Here is a 19972-nt window from a genome sequence, read left to right on the forward strand (position 1 = left end):
CAGCACTGGGTGTCCAAGTGGATGGAGTGCGTTGGAGGTGGGAGAAGGGGTCCTCAGAAGGCGGATGGGAGGCCTGATGGAAAAAGTAAGCACGGAGGAGGCAGAAAAAAAGTTTGATGCCGCAACACATGTTGAATTCATGGATGTGGGAGCAGAGTGGGATGAAGATGAGACCTTTATTGAGGACTGATCGTCCATTCTCAGTGAGGGAGAGGTCTAGGGGGATAGTAAAACATGACAGAGCTGGAAGCTAGGACCTGGTGTAGAGCTGGAGTTGAGAATTCCGGGCAGAGAGTGGGTGTGGTCATAGTAACGTGGGTGACATCACCAACGGATGTGACGCGCACGATGAGGGTCGGGGGGGTGAAAACTGTGCATTTGGTGGCATCCGCTGGGGCAGTTGTGGCGTTAATGATATCTTTGGCAGTTTTCCGATGAGTGATGTCGGTGGGGGCGGAAGTGGCTGAGGCTGCAGCAACTACAGAGGCGGAAGTAATGTGCTGAGTAGTCTTCACAGTGGTTCTGGTGGCAGTTGTGGAGGTAGTTGCCTTGGCAGCAATTGCGGAGGTAGTATGGTCAGCAGTGGCTGCAGTCTGTGGGTTGGCGGGGGTGGAAGTGACATCATCATTTGCCACGGTGGTGATGGCTGTAGCAGCCCCATGGCCAATGGTGTCTGAGCGGTTCCAGAGACTGGGAGAAGGTTCTGGGATGATCGAGGAATCCCGAGTATGGAGGTAAGTACATGAACGCTTTGCGTACTTACATTCCTTGATGTCCAAATGCTGGAGAAAAAAGCGTTTGTTGAGTGTGTGGATTCTTCTCAGGAAGAAGAACCGTAGAGATCCTTTGCAGGTCTGGGAGAGTGTGGCCCTGAGGGCTGACTGCAGGGAATGTAGGTGGTGGGGCATGACTGTGCGCGTAGAGTGGAGGATCTAGAGGGAGAACCATTTCTGGAGGCTTTGGATTTGCTGTAGACAGTAGTTGTCCTGGTCAGGTCCAAATTGTGATGGTCTGAATATAGTCTGGAGTCCATGTGGGATCAGTTGGTTCCATAGGCAGGCACTGAGGAAGGAGATGTAGCTCTAGTTGCAGGTCTGCTTCAGGTGTGGCTGAAGAGCTTCAGGGGAGAGGAGACAACCTGGGGGGGGGGGGCAGTGAGAGAGAGACTCACTGAGGTCCTTGTACAGGGAGGAGGAGACCTTCAAGGTGGGCTCTCTTGGAAGAGTCTTTGCAATAAGGCTATAATCAACTAGGAGAAAGTGAGGACTGCAGATGCTGGAGATCAGAGTGAAAAAAAGTGTGGTGCTGGAAAAGCACAGCCAGTCAGGCAGCATTTGAGGAACAGGAGAGTTGACGCTTTGAGCACAAGCTCTTCATCAGGAACATGCTCGAAGCATCAACTCTCCTGTTCCTTGCATGCTGCCTGACTGTCTGTGCTTTTCCAGCACCATACTTTTTTCACTCTGATCTCCAGCATCAGCAGTCCTCACTTTCTCCTCAGATAAATTGTTGGAAGACCAATGTGCTTTAGGAAGAAAAGAGTAACCAACAGAGGGCACATCCACCCAGGGCGTTCATTGAACAATTCTCCTACCTCAGTAAGGAATGCTGTGAGCCTGTTCTTCTTTAATGATGTCCTCATTGAAGTCTGCCCCCTGTTGCAACTATAACTCCAAGCTAATCCCCAGGGTGAGGACACCATTGTCTGTAGCTGTGAAGGTGGCTGTGATGAATGTTTGTTTGTGTCTGGCTTCCAATTGAAGTTGCTGGGATTAGAACCGATTCTAGTTTGCCATTCACTGTTGTGTAAAGGAGGTTACTGTGGCTCGCCATCAAGTGGAACTAACTCAATTTAATGCTTTTCTTGCCAGACACACAGACTGGCAGAAAAAAAAGACCTATCTTTGACAGGATTGCAGGCTAGCCCATTGTACAGGGGGTTGTCCAAGTGTTGTGTATTCTGGGCTAGTAGGTCCAGGTTAAAGTCCAGATGTCCTGGAGGAGTCACAATATTTTTAATCCACCTGTTCAGAAATATTATTACAACCATCTGGAGCAGGTGGGACTTGAATCCAGGCAGCCTGACTCAGTAGTAGGGGCACTACCACCGTGTCATATTGAGGTTTAATCCTTAAAACACAACCTTTCTGAATGGGATGATTTAAAAAAATTACTTTGAGGGGCCATTGACAGCAAATGCATTACTTTGTGGTGGTCTCATGCCAACTCTGCCATCTACAGGAAATGAATGGGATTTCACTTCTTCGAGGTACATCTGGTGTGTAAACATTGGCAGTGAATCATTTACATTGATGCCAGGTCGCCTGACAGCAGTTACGGTATTTTCTCTCTGCCGTCCTTTTGTGTCAGCTCCATTTTAGCCACCATGACGAATTGAAGGTTGGTGATTGACTGGAAAGATTTATTCGTTGACCACTTGGAAGACAGCTGGCTTTCAGTAGAGCAGATGGTTAATGCCTTTGAGGAAGACCTCAGTGCTTCCTCCAAGTGGTGTACAACATGGAGGAGGTTTGATTCATCAGCCATGGTGGAGGGAAGGGTTGCGCTATATGGTAATCAGCAGGAGGTTTCCTTACCTATATTTGACCTGATGCCATGAGATCTCGTGGAGCCCAGAAGCAATGTTGAGGACTCTGGGACACCTCCCTCTTAACTGTGTATACCACTGTATCCTACCTTTTGGTTCTGTCCTGCCAGCAGAACAGGACATGCCCAAAGGCAGTGAGAGTAGTATTCGGTACATTGTAAGATATGATTCTGTGACCATGCCTATGTAAGGCTATTGCTTGTCTGGTCTGTGGGAGAGCTCTCCCAATCTTGACACTAGTTGCCAGATATTAGTAAAGAGGATTTTGCAAGGTCAATAGGAGTTTGCTTTTGTTTCCGGCAGTTTGGTTGATTCAAGGTAGTTTATCTGCTTTTGATCCTGTGACACTGTCCATATGGCCCAATTTCAGACTGAACCAACACCACATTGATGGCAGCAATCTGAACTGGTTGTGTCTGAGTTATTGGGCAAATTAAATTGCCCATTGTGAATTTTTGGAGGTTCTCTTTAACATTGATTGTACGCCCGAGACTGAGGTTGAGGGAGCCAATCTAGCAGTTTACCAGTCCAGGTTAGTTACAAGACCCATTCCAGGTACAGATGCTTCAGAGTTTATATTATTTATCAAAACAAAAGCAAAAGGAATGATACTTATCCAAAGATGTTTCAGTCAATCCCTTTTGGCACCAGTTTGGACACAGGTTGACTGAATGTACCTTTCTTCTGTTGATTGAAGTTCTCCTCCTGTATTCAGTCTTCCTTCTTGCACACTGAACTATTTAAAAATCACCAATTGTTAATCCTTACTAGCTACTACCTCTGTGCACGATCAGAGACGTCCTGAACTCTCATCGGCTTGTCATTACCTGAACAGCACATCATCAATCTCAGATTATTTATGACATTTGTGTCAAATTCCTGTTCAGTTTCTTTAAAAATGATGGACATCTCGGTGACATCACTTGGACTTGCTGCTCGTTCCTTCTTTGTGTTGATCATCTTTTATTATGCCAGCTTACCTCTGTTATTAACTCCAGAGATATTTTCCATGATAAAGTGACACCAATAGAAAATGTATGTGTTTACCTAGAGTATGTAATGTTAACCCCCTACCACATGTGATTTAATATCATCCCATGTGTCCCACTGATACATCCTGAATGTTCTCCAAATCTTGCAACTGAAAGAACTCAATGACTCTACAATTACTGTTGGTATCTAAAGAAAATTAAAGGTCAAAGTAACCACACAACTAATAGACACCGACCTATTACATACATTAAACTACAAAACTAAATCAATTGAGAAAACAACTGTGTATCTGAGTAAAAGCATTTCACTTGAAACTATTTTCACATTCACATTTGTTAATCTCAATGTTCAAACCATAAAGGCAACCATAAACCCGTGACCTTCTTTTGACCTACACCATGTAGCTATTATTTCTTACAGAAGCTGTTTTACAACTGACCACAATTAAATAGAATATAATTTGGTTTTTCACTTGCTTAATTAAGTCAAAATTATTGATGATTAAAAGTTAACTCAAATCTGACACCACTTTTGAGAAAATGGACTCCAGTCTTTGTGAATTTCTGTGATGCCTGCTGCCTGGTGTCCCATCATGTTTAAATTGCATCTTTGTTCTCCTCCTTTGGAAAATGTGCAGTATTAGTATCTGATCTTGGAGCTAAGAGCCCAAAATTGATGGATTGAGTTTTCAACATCACTGTTTTCTTCCACCATTGCCTGACGAGAGTGTGTTTTCTTGCTGGGTATCTGAAAAGCCCGTGGCACAGTGGTAGGTTGGTCATGTAGAGCAGGAGAAGGAAAATGGAGAGACACTTATGTCATCTGCAGCTTATACTTTATTCATTTTTGGGATGTTGCCTTTCCTGGAATGCTGGCATTTGGTCCACATCCCTAATTTGAAACTTTATTGCTGGAACAGCCCAGCAGGTCAGGCAGCATCCAGGGAACAGGAGATTCGACGTTTCGGGCACAGGCCCTTCTTCAGGAATGAGCAGAGAGTGTTCAGCAGGAGAAGATAAAAGGTAGGGAGGAGGGACTTGGAGGAGGGGCGTTGGAAATGTGATAGGTGGAAAGAGGTCAAGGTGAGGGTGATAGGTCGGAGTAGGATGGAGGCGGAGAGGTCAAGAAGAAAACTGCAGGTCAGGAAGGCGGTGCCGGGCTGGAGGGATTCGGCTGAGACAAGGTGGGGGGAGGGGGGATGAAGAAACTGGTGAAGTCCAAGTTCATCCCCTGTGGTTGGAGGGTTCCCAGTCGGAAGATAAGACGCTCCTCCTCCGACCGTCGCGTTGTTGTGGTTTGGCGGTGGATGAGTCCAATGACCTGCATATCCTCGGTGGAGTGGGAGGGGGAGTTGAAATGCTGTGCTACAGGGTGGTTGGGTTGGTTCGTCCGGGTGGCCCAGAGGTGCTCTCTGAATCGCTCCGCAAGTAGGCGGCCTGTCTCCCCAATATAGAGGAGGCCACACCGGCTGCAGCAGATGCAGTAGATGATATGGGTGGAGGTGCAGGTGAATCTGTGGCGGATATGGAAGTTTCCTTTGGGGCCTTGGAGAGAAGTGAGGGGGGAGGTGTGGGCGCAAGTGTTGCACCTCCTGCGGTTGCAAGGGAAGGTGCCGGGAGTGGAGGTTGGGTCGGTGGGGGGTGTGGATCTGACAAGGGAGTCGCGGAGGGAGTGGTCTCTACGGAAAGCTGATAGGGGAGGGGAGGGAAATATATCCTTGGTGCTGGGGTCTGTTTGGATCCCTAATTGTCTAGGAATAAGGTGGTGAGCTGACAACTTGAATTGCTGCAGTTTATCTGTTGTAGAAAGGGCAATGCAGGTTTTTTGACCCAGCCACAGTGAAAGATTAGCACAGGCTGAACACAGAAATCATTGAAATCAGCAGGCAGCGTGGAGTTGTCAAATTGCCTTCATTAGAGATGGGCGGGGGAGGGGGGGGAGCAGGAATAAGCGACAGCAGGATAGTTCCAAGTTAGGATGATGTGTGGCGTGCAAAGGAACTTGAAGGAGGTAATGTTCCTGTGCATTAACTGCTGCCTTTGTCCTAAATCAAAACAGAATGTGGCATAACTGGAAAATAGTGTGTTCGGAAGAGGGGTAGTGATGTGAATGTCATTATTTTCAGTGGTTGAAGTGATGTCGCTGGCCATGATATCAGTAATGACTGACCATCATCTCCATCTGGAGGGGAAGGTACATCTGTGCCTGGCTCCCTGGCTAGTTACAACTGCCCTTTTTGGCTATCAACTTACTTTCCTCCTGTTTGCAAAACAAGTCAGTGACCATTCTGCAGTTTGTTTGTGTAATATGGTTGAATATCTGCCGCAGTGTTTGCAGTTGTGGGATGTGTTTATAAGGCTTGCGTGCTAAGAGTATAAGGGTGTGACAAATGATATAAATGCACGATATAAGTCCCGATAGAAATTCTTGGTAGATGAACAATGAGGCTGTGGTGAATTGAGCAATGTCTGAGGCTATTAATGCAGCTTGTTGGATATGGTGATGGAAGATCTACTCATTGAATTTGATCATTTGTGTGGGGTATGCGAACTTGTTGCAGCACTGCATCTGGGTTCATGGAGCTAGATGCCTGGTATTGACTCTCCCGCTGTATGATCGGGTAGGCTGGAGGGCTTTCTGGCTCCCTTCAATCTAGTTTTGTCAGCCAGTCAAAATATTGCAACCATCACCACAAGTCTCTTCCCTCCCCGCCCATTCAGTGGACAAGTAGCACAAAGTTGTTCAACAGCCACCTGTCACATTTCAGTGGATACTGGAATTGATTTTTTTTAAATATAAAAAATTATTGCTGGTCAAATTTTGGGTGTAATTTGGCTGAAAGCAGGAATGATTGCATTTGTTGAAGGAAATTTGCACAGTTACAAGCTTTCCTTAAAATATTGCACAGAAACGTTTTCTTGAAGTCCAATTGGGCCATGTTAGCTGGTAGGCAGCAACCTTGCTGTTTTGCATGTTTATACAGGCGAAGGTTTGACCTGATTGATTTTTTTTTTTTTTGCATTTTCTGTTCTAAATGATGTGCTATTTGTCACTGAATGGATGTGGGAGCTCAGAAACCGAGAAAGTGAGCAATTGATCTCCGCTTCAAAGCTCCTTCACATGTGATCAGAATTTGACCACCCTTAGTTCCTTGGAATCACATTTTCTGTGTCCTTAGCACAACGTACATGATTACCCCCTTTTTTGCAAAAAAAGCAGGCTTTGTTGGGTTCTATTCACTCATTGTAGAACTCAACAGCTTTAATCTTGGATCTAGCCTTGTAGACACAGAAAAACTAAAAGCACAGGATATCAATATAGACATTTGGTTTGTGCTATTAAGTCAGAGGTATTTGGATCTGATAGTTGCCTCTTCGTTTCAATGTCACTACCCTGCATATGTATGGAGGGGATAGTATGTTTCACTTATATGATACCCTGTTCAAGTATTTAGCTTTTCAGTCTTTCAAATTTAGGGATCATCTAATTTGTACTTACCAAGCAATTGATACAGGATCTTGATTTAAATTTCATAGTATTGTACCCAAAGTATTTAGATAGTCCATAACCTAATTTTAACCTCTGACATAAAATCCTGGAATCTGAGAGATCGGAGTTAGCTGTGACCCTGCATATTTTAAGGATACAAGGATACTTTACAGTAATAAAATTTAGATTTTATTTCTTTAGCTAAGAACTGGAGTGGAATTGATGGATGAAGTAGTGAAACTGAACTTGTGTTCTATTCCTGGAGCAATGCTTCCCAAGATCCTATTTATATTCCCACCCCCCAGCATTAGAGGAAGGCGCCTGCTGCAAACTAAAGGTTTTATTTCTGGATACTGTGACTCAACTGTTCCGACCTGTGTGGTCCTAACATACATGTATTTTGTGAGGTTCAAGTTAAAGTCGTTTAGAAGTGATCCTTTCAGTCCTTTTCTCCTGTAAAATTGCCAAGTCTCATTGAATGTATTTGAGTAGACTTTATCTGAAGGACCCCAACCCCGCCAGGCACACAGACTTCTCCTTTCAATTATCAGTAATCTGACTCATGTCCATCATTCTGGGTCCTGTTCTTGCGTGCTAATTGGAAACCAAACCGACTCCGATAAGCCTAAGTGGACGACTTTTGATTGTCAAATAATGGTTGTCTTTGCCCTCATCTGATTTCCTGCCTCTGATTTTTCTTCTCGGCGACTCATGCCAGTCACGCCTGGCAGATTAATCTTTAATTGCTAGAGATTACTGAGCAATCCAGAAAATAATGACAAGTCTGTTTATTTAAGTTTTCAGATATCACTTTTTGATCCTAAAACAAACTCTAACAGCTGTGTTTTAACATGGAAATTTTTCCCCTGTCTGCAGTAATTATATTTATGCAATACTAATTTTTAAACGGAAAAATAAATATAAACTTCATTAAAAATGTATAAACATCACATTTTACACATTGCTTTCTCTTGTGGTATTCTCATCTTTTCTGTTCCCTCTTTTTCTAACTTTTTCCATGTACATTTTGCCTAATGTAATAGGCACCCCACAGTTCTTCAAATGAAGAAAGCCCTTTCACCTCAAAAGAATTTATCAAATTGTGATGGATTTTGAGTATTTTTTCAAATGTCATTCGACACACCCCTCCCCTTTGTAATCTTCTGCTGTCAATATAATAAAACAGGACTTGCATCGCAACTTCATTCCTGAGCCAGACTGTCCAAAATACAAATTCCTTTAAGACTCTTTGACCATTAAACAACAACGATCTCAACTGACCCTCAGGAGTAACCACATGGAGGGGCATATTGCAGTTCAAAGAATAATGACTTTTAACAGTGTTCTCAGTCCTTCAATTTAAGAAGACCGAGGGTCCAACAAGGAAGCACTAGTTCTTGTCACCGATACACGTCTGCCAAAAATATTATTCTGTATGTTAATCACCTTTGAGCAGCAGCATCTTGTGTCTGAAAACAGGAAGTTCCACATAGTCACCCTGGAGGCACTGTAAATGCAAACATACTAGGAGACGACTGCAAAGTAGACCATAAATGTTTATCGGTTAGGTGATATAGTGGAGAAATAGTTTTATAGGCCAGAGATTGATGAACAAAATAATTATAATGCTACTTGTAGTGCCGTCTTAAAGATAGTAAGCTACAAGTTAGATATTTAAAAGGGCCAGTAATCTATGAAGCAGTACATTAAAGTCCCAATAATGAAGGCAGGTATATTTGGATACAACCTCTATGCTGCTTTTATGAACTGAAACCCCGATTATTAGCACAAATATCTGATAAAATAAAAGGTTTAAGTTCATATCCTGGTTTTCATTGGGAAGTAGTTCACTGCCAAATCATAACACCAACTCATGGTAGAGCCAAAAAATTCCAATAATCTGCACCCAAATTCAACAAGCCTATAAATAGTAAAAGGATAGTAAAAAGAAGTGGAGTGCCAATTAGGGATTTATGCAGGATGCAGGCTGAGGTACAAAATGACAACCTTTTTTCCATCTTCAGTACAGATGTAAACAGCCTCCCTAGCCATAGTGAAGAAAAGAGTAATTGAGGCACTTGGTTAGTCTAAATCTGTTAAAGAGTAGATATTGGAAATGTTGGCTGTACTTATAACTTGAGACACTGTAAGGACCACATCATATTCCTCTTGAGAATGCTGGGGGAATTAAAAGGTACAGGCCTCGGATACAGGCATGGTGCCAAAGGACTGGAGCTTTGCAAACATTGCTCAAAATAAGGTGAGGACAAACCCAAGAACTTGACAGTTGATTTTACTGTAGCATTGTACAGAGAGCTTGTAGAAATACAGTCCAGGACAAAGTTGCTTGGACAAACATGGGTTAGTTAAGGGAAGGTTTATGTTTAACAAACTACCTTTTTTTTTGTTGAGGTCAAAGACTATTGATGAGAAGAATGTGGTTGATGTGATTTCAATCACCTGATTTGGCAACACGACGCCTGGAGGAAGAGCGCCTTATCTTCCGCCTAGGAACCCTCCAACCATAAGGGATGAATGCAGATTTCTCCAGCTTCCTCATTTCCCCTCCCCCTACCTTATCTCAGTCTCAACTCTCGGACTCAGCACCGCCTTCTTGACCTGCAATCTTCTTCCTGGCCTCTCCGCCCCCACCCCCTCTCTGGCCTATCACCCTCAACTTAACCTCCTTCCACCTATCACATTCCCAATACCCCTCCCCCAAGTCCCTCCTCCCTACCTTTTATCTTGGTCTGCTTGGCACACCTTCCTCATTCGGGCATAAGCCCTTCTTCAGGAAACGTTGATTCTCCTCCTTGGATGCTGCCTGACCTGCTGTGTTTTTCCAGCAACACATTTTTCAGCTCTGATCTCCAGCATCTGCAGTCCTCACTTTCTCCTGATTGTCTTGTCAGCAAAGCTTATGCCTAGAAAGTAAAAGGGGCAATGGCTGCATGGATATAAAATTAACAGCATGAAAGAAAACAACGTTGTGGTGAGCAGTTATTTTTCAGATCAGATGAAAATGTAAAATGGGGTTCTCCACGGATCAGCATCAAGGCTTTCCTCATCTAACTAATGACTTAGTTTTTGGGAGTGAGAGGCAATTTGAAATTTGCAGAAGACACCACAATCGGAAGTGTTGTGAACTGAGAAGCAGATTCAAGAGGGCAAGATGTTCAGAGAGTAGTTAATAAATACAATTTTTGTCACTTTTAAAGAGAATTGAATAATCATCTGAAGATAAACTATTGCAGGGCTATAATGCAAAGGGAATGACTGGGATGAACCTTCCACTTTCTCAGGAAAATAGTCCCAGCTTCTCCAATTCATGTCCATAACTGAAGTTTCTCATCCCTGGAGTCATTCTTATGAACTTGTTTTGCACTTTCTCCAATGCCTTCACATCCTGTGAAGGTTACACAATACTCCAGATGAGATCTAACTAGTGTCCTACACAAATTCAGTGTAATCTCCTTGTTCCTGTAGTTTAGGCCTCTTCTAATAAAACCTAGGACACCCTATTTTATTAATTGCTGTAGCAAAGTGTCCTGCCACAATGAACCTCTTTCATGCATGTACAACCAATTCTTTCTGCTCCTGCACACCCTTTTGTGTAGCACCCTTTATTGTATACTGCCTCTCCATGTTCTTTCTACTGAGCATATCACACTCAATCTTTGCTTTGAATGTCATCTGTCGCCTATCTACCTATTTCATCAACTTGTCGATGTCCCACGACATTCTGCAATATCCGCCTGACAGTTTACAGTGCTCCCAGGTTTTATATCATCTGCACATTTTGAAATTGTGCCCGCTACTCAAGTTTAAATCATTCCTAAAGATAGGAAAGGCAAGAGTCCCAACACTGACCCATGCAGACCTTCACTACAAACCTTTTCTCAGCAAGATAAACATCCGTTAACAATTGCTGTTTCCCGTCACTTGGCCAGGTTGGTAGACCTTGTTACTGTAGTTCTTTTCCTCTGTAAGCTCCAGCTTTGTTCATAAAATTGTGTGACATTGTATGAAATGTTTTCTGGAAGTCCATGTACACTACATCAACAGCATTGTCCTCATCAACCTTCCCGTTATCTCTTCACAACACTCAAGTAAAATGTCAGTTAAAGGTTTGATTTTGATTTGATTTATTGTAGTCACATGTCCATAAGTACAGTGAAAACCTTTGAGCAGTAAAGGCAGATCGTAGTGAGCAAGAACATACGAGCATAGGGCACTTAGAACACGGCATACAAGGTTACACTGCACAGGAGTGCATAAAGCAAGATCAACGTTAGTAAGAACATGACTGTCCCTTCAGAAATCCAGTTGGATCTCCTTAATTACATCATATTTATCCATATGTCCCAAATTATTATTTCTCAAAGTTTTCCAACTACATGTTAAACTAATTGGTCTGTAAATCTTAAGATGAACATACATAATTTGCATTGTCCTATTCAGTTTATTCTTGCTCCTGTTTTGTTTAGCCCAGGTTGACTCTGTTGTTTGTACCTACATGAGTGTAGTTCAGGGGGTATAGTAAATTTGTTTGAATGCTGCTTGTGGTGTACTAAGGTTTTTGGAGCAGCTTCTAAAAATAATTGGTGGATACCATGAGATTGGTTAAGCACAACATGATGCTCACTATGTCTGTGAATCATGAGAAACTACTTCAGAGTGAGAGAAACCATCTTCAATTTAAAGTGATACCTCCTCGATGTATTTTCAGAACTGCCAACGTGCTGCCAATTAGGTTTGTTCAGACTATTAAAAGGTTATGGAAATCTTATCATATCCATCTGTTGTTATTTGAGGATAACCATTTTTGCAGAGGGGTGGATTTTTCAGGTGCCTTAACAAAGTTGTTGAAGAATGATAGGTGGATTAATGACTTAAGCCACTAATAGCAAATAAAAGAAAGTTAATGCGGTAATTCTGTTGGCATTAACATTTAACTAGCACTTAAGCGCCATGTTTCACTGACCTTTCATGATCTATTATTAAGGGGCCTTTTGTTCAATGTAAAGGACGTGCTTGCATTCCTTATCTGCTTGTCTGTGACTGACTTTCCAAATAAAAGGGTTGTAGATTAGATAAAGATTTTGAGAACTGCATTGACATGTTGACAGCTTAGAAGTGTATTGAATTTCTCAATTTCCATAAGACCATTTAGCAAAACATCTATGATATTTGGCTGAAATGTTATGCAGGAAAACAGAAGCAGGTACCTCACTGCAAGCAATATTGCACGTGTTGTGTCACAGTCTCCCTCTAATAAAGATTTCTTTTTTAAATGAAAAGACCACCAAATACTTACTCACAGTAGCACATTCTCTGGTTTCCCTGAGATCAACTAACGCTCTAACACTGATACAATAGAGCTGTGTACCCAACACTGGAAAAATCTGCTCCATGGAATGGTGATAGGAATTAAGGCACAGAGTGGGGAGGGTGGGCAGTATTTGAATCTTATGTGCACTAGTAAATAGGGGGGGGAAGTCAGAGTGATTAACGGAATCTTGGGTGATAACATTGAAGAGGGCAGTGTTGTATATGGGTTTGAAGAGATTAATACCGAGAAGTACCATAATCACCAGCCTCTATACTGGGAGAATAGCTTAGTATCTTAAAGGGATGAGATGTTTCATTTGGTGGTCCTTGCTCTCTCGGACAATGTGTGTCTCTTATCAATGTTAGCTGTAACATACAAATAACTACATCTTGTTAATTACAAATTACTATTCTAGTTGGAGCAGAGAGTGGTTTTCTTCTTCCACACTATACAGCGCAGGCCCAGAAATACGATGGTAGAAGCAACATTTATTTTGGGCAGCAGCCCAACAAAATGTAGCAAGATACAATAGTTAGCAACAGGGAGTGAATTTGAATTGTATAAATAAATATCTGCCAAGCATTTTACATTAATTTGTTTGAATATTGTTGTATTTTTATGGCCTGTTTTATTTTTATGGTCTATTCCTTTGCACTACCTTGGCCTTTCCAATTTAATGTTATTTTCAATCCCAGTCCCTTCCAGCACTGCCTCCGTACCTACTAGTGTGCCTCCCAGTATTGCCACTTCCTGGCCATGCTTCCCTCCAGCATGTGCCTCTTTGCTTTGGTCCCAGATATGCTTCATTCTGCTCCCTTCTCCTGACTGTGGTTCTCAACTTGCGCTGAATTGCCATCTGGTGGCAAAAATTGATTAGGGCACTTACTGTATTACCAGGACTGAGTGGCTTGGTATGAACTGATTTCTACCACAAGATAAAGCAATGTGAAAATAGTTGTTTTAAAAACCTTGATTAGAAGAATGCTATATTTTCTTTCTTCTGTTTAGCAATTGCCTTGCAATTTGGTTCAGGTAGGCATTGGACTGTGCTATGCACGAATGGTGTAGTGACAAAAAGAACCTAAATCTGGCTTTAACATTAATTCCTATGGAACCCATGATCCATTTAAAGTCACTTTGCTTAAAGTAGTGATTCTTCAAGAATGGAACTATAACTGTATATAGGATAGGTGCAGTAAATTAGTAATAGTATTGCTTACTACTAATGCATTATTGAATAAGCAGGAGTGAGATGATACTAAAATAAAAACATGAGTAGTATACAGACTTCTAAGTAAATGATGGGACACCAAGACCAATGCCACTCTTTCCTACATTATGTAAGAACTGCAGAATTAGAATTAGCTTTATTGTCCCATGTATTCATGTGATTACAATGAAAAGTCCACAAACTCGCCACTTATGGTGCTACAAAGGTACCTAGGTACAGATTCTTAGGAATAAATTAGAAAACTAAAGAAATAAAAAGTCCAGCATTACAAATCTTTGCGCCATCTTTGTGCAAACTGTATCTCGGTGCAAAAACTAAGAAATAAATCCAAACAGTAAAGAATGAACAAGTTCAGTATTACAGTCCTTCCCACGCTGGGCCCTGCCTCTGGTCTGGACACCCCTCAAGCTCAGAAACCCGTTAATGTCTGCAGGGGTGGGGTAGGGTTTGCAGGAGGCTGAGCTTCTTGAAGTGCACAGAAATATCTGGATAATAACTCAGGAGAGGCAGTCAATCCATTGGATGCGTGACATGCTGAAATCAATTTTCAGTGTCACATTAACATAGAAATATCCACCTCTGGGAAATGATGAGAAATATTTCTGGAATATTAGGATATTACAAGTCCTGAGCAGCTCTGTGATGAGGCTCAACCGTCTGTTCCCTGGGGCTCTCACCGAGGCAAACATTGACTGTGTCAGGAGGCCCATCAACTCGGGAAAATCACTCCTTGGTCTATCCAAAGCTTGTCGATCTCGTAGACAAAAGGGTTGAATTCGGCTGAGTGTTGCTAATATTGTAAGGTCCAGGACTTTGCACTGTGGATGCACTAAAGCTTGAGGCAACTGCCACCAAGGTGTAGTCAGGGAAGGCCACTGTCCAGTGCCTTTTGGCCCAAGTATAATGGGGGATCTGTTCAGTTTTTGGACCCTCCCGGTGCCTGAAATATATATAAATATATGTTGCACAGGTAAGAATTGTCTTTGGGCTGTTGGTAAAGTCAAACTCCAATGTTTATTTGTTCTCAATATGCTAAGACAGTACAGAACCAAACTGCTCTAGTGGTTGTGTATGTATATAAAGATTATTAAGCCAGAATGGTTTCTCTGTGTTAGCGCACAATCTCGTGATGACTGCAGGGATAACATCCTTCTCAAAGAACACCAAAGGCTGGCAGTTAATAAATCACTGCCAAAGACACGTAGGACCTTAACATGGAGTGGCACTGGTGTTAGTGAACTGCTGTTCTGTGCACACCTTGATTCACGCTGCACACCAAGATGAGCCTAGTGTAAGAGATCCACCATTCTTCTCCCCTCTGATTATTTTGTTTTGATTGTACAGGGGTATCACTGGCATGGCTTTTTTATTTTAACCCATCCCTAATTGTGGTCCAGTTTGGAGTCAACATAAAGTCACATTGAATACTCATTGCAGATTTCCCTCCCTAAAGGACATGAGTGAATCCAGTGAGTTTTTAACAACAACCAGTGATAGTGATAGTTTATGGCTGAGATTACTTTCCTATTCCCAATTTTCTTTTCCTACTGAAGTTAATTTGCACCAGTTGCTATAGTGAGATTTGAACACATGACCCAGAGCATTTAGTTCGGATCTCTGGATTATAAATCCAATGATCTAATCATTAGACTACTCCCTAAACGGAAATCCCAGATTGTACATTTACTTAGACACCCCTCCTCTAACTGCTGTATCATCCTTGAAGTTAAACAAGAGCAGCTGAAAGTCTGAGTTTTGTTCTTTCCAATTTAAAAGGAAAGTATTTTATTTATCATCCCTCATCTCCACTTTTTTTGACTGACTGTTGGATTGCTAGACTCCAGGTAGATAGCTGGGCAGTCTGATTACTGGGCCTCAGCTGTTTCAACTTTGACTCTCTCCTACTCTGGTTAGGATCAGGAGCTAACCTTATCGGGCAACCGTCCATATTCTACCAGAATGTAGAAACCGTGATCGTTTGTCATTCTTTTAATTAAGCATAGCAAGCAAGAGAACAAACTTATCTTGCCTCAAAATCAAAGGATTGTATCCCCACTAGTGTGGAAATATGTAAGTTGAGTATTAATGAAGGAAGTGCAAGTGTTTTATTATGGATATTTTCAGTTGGTCATGATTGATGTTTCAATGATTAAATGAAGTAAGTTTGCTAAGAAGCCATTTCCAACACTTTGTTTAGCAGTGAGTTATTTTAAGACAAGTTAAGCTATTTAGTGGTGTCTAGACAATGGCATCAAAGTAAAGGAGCTAGTTTGAAGCCAATCTGCCTGATGAGAAATTGACTCTGTTGGATTGACTAGGTAAAAACAATGACTGCAGATGCTGGAAACCAGATTCTGGATCAGTGGTGCTGGAAGAGCACAGCAATTCAGGCAGCATCTGACGAGCAGCAAAATCGACGTTTCAGGCAAAAGCCCTTCATCAGGAATAAAGGCAGAGAGCCTGAAGCGTGGAGAGATAAGCTAGAGGAGGGTGGGGGTGGGGAGAAAGTAGCATAGAGTACAATAGGTGAGTGGGGGAGGAGATGAAGGTGATAGGTCAGGGAGGAGAGGGTGGAATGGATAGGTGGAAAAGGAGCTAGGCAGGTCGGACAAATCTGGACAAGTCAATGGGACAGTGCGGAGCTGGAAGTTTGAAACTAGAATAAGGTGGGGGAAGGGGAAATGAGGAAGCTGTTGAAATAAGCAAATGTGGCTGTGGTACCGAGTTTGTTTCACAACATGGTTGAAGAGGTTCAGGGCAGAGGAAATGACCTGGGAGTTGCAGTGGGAGAGGGACTCCCTGAGATTCTTGTAGAAATAGGAGGAAAACTTCTTCAAGGCTACCTACCCAATAGTTTCTGCTGAAGTCAATGGGGGATTAAAATCATGAAGGATGTTAAATGGGTGGGTTTCCTTGAATGTGGAATTGCAGACAGACTGTGGTGAAGGAGGTGTTTGGTATGCTTGTCTTTATTGGTCAGAGCATTGAGTATAGAAGTTGGGACATCATGTTGCAGCTTTACAGGATATTGGTTACTTTTAGAATGCTGTTCAATTTTGGTCTCCCTGCTATAAGGAATGACTTTAAGAAACTTGCAAGGGTTCAGAAAAGATTTACAAGAGTGTTGCCAGGGTTGCAGGGTTTAAGCTAGAGGGAGACGCTAAATAAGATATGGCTATTTTCCCTGGAGTATTGGAGGCTGAGGCGTGACCTTTAGAGGTTGTTGAAATCATGGGGGGTTTGGTTAGGATGAATAGTCAAGGCCTTTTCCTCCGGTTAGGGGAATCCGAAACTAGAGGGCATAGGTTTAAGGTGAATGGGGACAGATTTAAAAGAAATCTAAGGGGCGACTTTTTCATGATGAGGGTGATGCATGTATGGAATGAGCTGCCAGAAGAAGTGGTGGAGGCAAGTACAATTACAATGTTTAAAAGACGAAAACATGAATAAGAAGGGTTTAGAGAGTTTTGGGCCAAATGCTGGGCAAATGGGGCTAGATTAATTTAGGATACCTGGTCAGCATAGATAAATAGGACCAAAGGGTCTGTTTCTGTGTTGGACATCTCTATAGCTACTCAGTTTTGCTCTGCTGGTTTCCTGCTGAATAGTTATTTTCACCCATCCCGTACTTTTTAAGACTATCCCAAAAAATTCTGTGTTGGCCGAAACCATTGTACACAGTGATTTTTTTTTTTATGGCCCACAACAGCTACAGGTTGCAAATGTTGCACTGTCAGAAAGAGATCAGGAGGAGTGAGGCAAAGGGTTGGGACAGGGGAATATGGAGGGTGTTGGGGAGTTTAGTCAATAATTGGGTGGCTGGAACTGTGTTGATATTGCGAGGTTGCATGTGGGGGATTTGACAGTTCATCTGATGGATCACTACCAGCTGTTAACTTGTTCACTGTAATCTCAGCTGCCATCAATGAAACGGACAAGAATAATTCCCGGGTGACATTTTAACTTGACTATAAAACAAACCACACTTGCAAATCGCAAGTGACCTTGTGCCAATTTAAAATGTGCTCATTTCCCTCAGGATTGGCTGAAGAATAGATGCTGGCTAACAAATCTGCACATATTACATATCTAACCACATGTATTTAACAATTTGATTTGAGTTGGATGCCTGTGAAATTAAACAGATCTTTATTTACTGCCGGAGATTGGCTGATAGAGCTTAGGCCTCCCAAAGAATATCTGACTTTTGTAAGTTGATTAGGATCAACTTGATGTCTAATTTTAAAACAAAATCACTGAGTCTATGTGGGTACAGTGGCTCTTGTGATGCAGTGGTGGTGTCCCTACTTCTGGGCCAGAAGGCCTGGGTTAAGACCTACCTGCTGCAGAGGTGTGTCAGAATATCTCTGAACAGTTTGATTAGAAAATATCTAACCTGTTTTAGTGATTTGCATTGAAGAAACTTGGTTGGCTTGTACAATGTTTAAAAACTCAATAATTCACAGGCTGTGAGCATCACTGCTGGGCCAACATTTATTGCCCATCTCTAGTTGCCCTTGAGCTGGTGATGAGCTGTCTGCACGAATTGCTGGAGGGCATTTGGTGTAGTTAGACCTACAATGCTGATAGGGAGGGTTTCCCAGGACTTTGACCCAGTGACACTGAAGGTATGACGATATTATTTCCAAATCCGGATTTTAGGTGGCATAGAAAGGAACTTTTGGGTGGGAATATACCCATGTATCTGTTGCCCTTTCCAATGGTAGCAGTTGTGAGTTTAGAAAGTGCTGTTTCAGGAGCCTTGATGAATTTCTATGGTGCATCTTGTAGATACCCACTGCTATTACTGGGTGTTGGTGTGAATAGAGTGAATGATTGATTGTTTCTGGCTTTCATTTGTCTATTTACTAAGCAGTTCCATTCAGTAACCAAGTAGGTCAAGCACTCATTACATCAAGGAACTCTTGCCTTTTTTAATCTGACCATTTTATGAACACTAGAGTGTTATGACGAGGGATAGTAAGCTGAACCAAAACAGCCCCATTATCATGGGATTCACAACAGTGAAATTAAAACCTGCAATGACGCTCAGATTTGTTCAATTGTTCGTAACCAGACTTTATGATTAAAAGATATTGGACGCCAAGTTTATAACTTCAACAAAAATTAATAATTTTTATTTATAATATGACTTCAGCAGAAGAAAGATAAACAACAACGTAATCTAATCAATATCTATAATCTAAGCCCAATCTTTGTCGATCATAAACTCCTGCTTCTTCACTGGTTGGCACAGTGAAGGAATAAATTTTAAAGAAGTAAATTAAAGAATTTTATTTGCCAGGTGGATAATCATTTCAATGAAGGATACCAAACCTTCATGAAATCCTTTGAATTGTAGTACAGACACATAAGACTGCATATTTTGCTTGAATTCTAAAGTCACTGGTCAATGCAGAGAACTTCCACAGACCTCTGGAGACTGACTTATAGCAAACGTTTTGTTAATGGCACCTATGGGACTAGGAGAATGTTGACTGATCAAATATTCTAGTTGAACAAGAATGTAAAAGCATATGCTAAATAATAGAGAAGTATAGGGGATATAGACATCACTGTTACTCTTTTATTGACAGAATAAGTCACTTAAATAATAATGCAACTTTGCCTTCAATAAAACTTAGCAGCAGAAAATCGTCTTGCACCCTCAACTGACTATTCCAACATCGCAGATGGCAATAATATAGCCATAAAATTTCCAGTATTTGAGTTTTACACTGTTTGATACTTTGAGAGTGCCAAAGTTTAAAACAAAATCTTGTGTATTTCCTACAGACTGAGGTTCTTTTCTCAAAACTTTTAGCAAGTTGATAACTGGAAAAGAACTAGAGAGAGCGTAAATAATAAAACAGCCCCAGTCCAGAAGCATTCTAAAACAAAACTGCTTCCTGCCCAAAACCCAGTCAGCACCAATTCATTTTTTCCCCTTTACTGCACCATAATCTGTGATTGGCTGGCCAGCACTGATCCTCTCTTGATTGACCAATTCGACATCCAATCAGCTGCCAGTCTCTGAACAAAGCAACACCTCGATGCTCGTTCATCTACAGTGTTCTTAGAGCAGGAATTAACCTGCACTACCTTTCCAGGCCAATTCCAAATTACAAGCATCGGTCATTCATTCTCTCTTTAAAACAAGCTATATTGGAAGTCCAATTTTCAGCTTCGACTCCATTTCAAACCAAAACTTGGAAAAATAAAAGTGATGGTCTCAATAAAAGTAAAAGTTCAAGTATACATACGTGCATCATAAAGAAGAGATGTCAGGAGTACAAGGATGACAGATGTCTATCTCTCA

The 19972-nt window shown here is 41.8% G+C and overlaps 1 protein-coding gene across 1 annotated transcript in view; it reads left to right on the forward strand.

The window, feature by feature from the left end:
• The window catches only part of me1 (malic enzyme 1, NADP(+)-dependent, cytosolic), a 440214-nt gene that overhangs the window by 383686 nt on the left and 36556 nt on the right, over nt 1-19972 (forward strand). The gene's annotated exons all lie outside the window — the stretch shown is intronic.

Source organism: Chiloscyllium plagiosum, unplaced genomic scaffold (assembly GCF_037043375.1).
Source record: "Chiloscyllium plagiosum isolate Xiang-an unplaced genomic scaffold, Cpla_swu_hap1 HiC_scaffold_3, whole genome shotgun sequence".
NCBI lineage: Eukaryota > Metazoa > Chordata > Chondrichthyes > Orectolobiformes > Hemiscylliidae > Chiloscyllium > Chiloscyllium plagiosum.